The following is a 1,536-nucleotide window of genomic DNA, read 5'->3' on the forward strand; positions in this document are numbered from 1 at the left end:
TATTCCAAATACATCTTAGGTGTGCATTATGCAGAAAATCAGAGAATTAATATTTAAAAATCAAGCTTACAAAAATTTAGTCAAAACTAAAATTTTAACCATACAATACGTATTGTATATTTTGAGTACAATAAATTTAAGGTGTTTTCCAAATCTATGTTTCTGTGATCCATGGCATTTTAGAACATTGTTTCAATTATGCTTGATAAAGGAATGGATTGTTTTTGGCAATCTTGAGTCTCTATAGCACAATTTTGAGTTTTAGAATCATTCATGAAGTTAAACATGATAAATAATAAATAATCTGGCTCTTTTGGACTTAATTACTATAGCGGTCCAGAGTGGCTATGTTTTCTGGGCCAATGAGAAATATTCATAATATAAAGTCTTAATTCTGGTAATTTCTATTTTGCAATTCAGATAAAAACTTTAAGGATGGGTGTTGTAGTGGGCAGAATAATGGCCCTCCAAAGAGTTACTATTGTGTCCTCATACATGGAGCTATGAATATATTCTATTATATGGCAAAGGGAAATTAAAGGCATAGATGGAAATTCAGGTTGATTTTCACCTAACCTTCCACTAAAGAGATTATCCTGGAAATATGCAGTGAGCTCTATGTAATCACAAGGACCCTGTTGTAATAGGGAAAGAGAAGGTGCGCTTAAAGATCGTATGTTGCTGGTTGTCAAGGTGGATACCATAAGTCAAGGAATGCAGATGGCCTACAGGACTTGAAAAAAAATATTTTCCCTAGTGCCTCCAAAAGGAATGTAACTCTGTTATTTATTTTAGCCCAGTGAGACCCTTTTTGGACTTCTGATCTGTAGAAGTTTAAGATAAGATGTTTGTGTTGTTTTAAACCACTAAAAAAGCTTCTGGTAATTTTCACAGCAGCAAATATGACATAGTCCATATAACACAAAGGATTTTCAATGCTTAGGCTAAAGTTTCTCTCTTCAAAGATAATGTTCTGGATTGGTGTATTTAAATTTTAGCCACCATTTATTTGGGCTGATATATGTAAGTACCTTTCTAAGTGCTTCACATATTTTGTTTCATTTCTTTTTTTCCTCAATCAGGTCAGTTATTATTATTCCCTTTATAGATAAAGAGACTGATCCTAGAAGAGGTGAATTAATTTGTCTGTCTTCAAAAAGTGAAATAGAGTTCAGTCTAAAAGATCCTAAGTGTTAAATTATCTGTCATCTTCATTAGTGCAAATAGCTTATATGTGACGTACAAATACTTAAAACAAGTAAGTTTTTTTGGAGGGAGAGGGTAAAATGTTCTTAAGAGTATGAAGATTAGAGAAGATAATAAGAGAAATTTGTGTTATGAAAAGTTTGCCTGAATCATTTATAATTTAGTAATGTGGGTAGATTTCTAAAGAGACCGTTTACCTGTTTCCTGGTGTGCTAGTACTGAGAGATATATTTCAAATGAATTGAAAGTTGTACCCTTTCTAGCATCATACTAATGTTGGCATGTTGTTATACATTTAAGAGAAGATGTTTATATTAATTCAAGTTATGA

The sequence above is a fragment of the Cebus imitator genome, unplaced genomic scaffold (genome assembly GCF_001604975.1).
Source record: "Cebus imitator isolate Cc_AM_T3 unplaced genomic scaffold, Cebus_imitator-1.0 Scaffold1007, whole genome shotgun sequence".
In the NCBI taxonomy this organism is placed as follows: Eukaryota; Metazoa; Chordata; class Mammalia; order Primates; family Cebidae; genus Cebus; species Cebus imitator.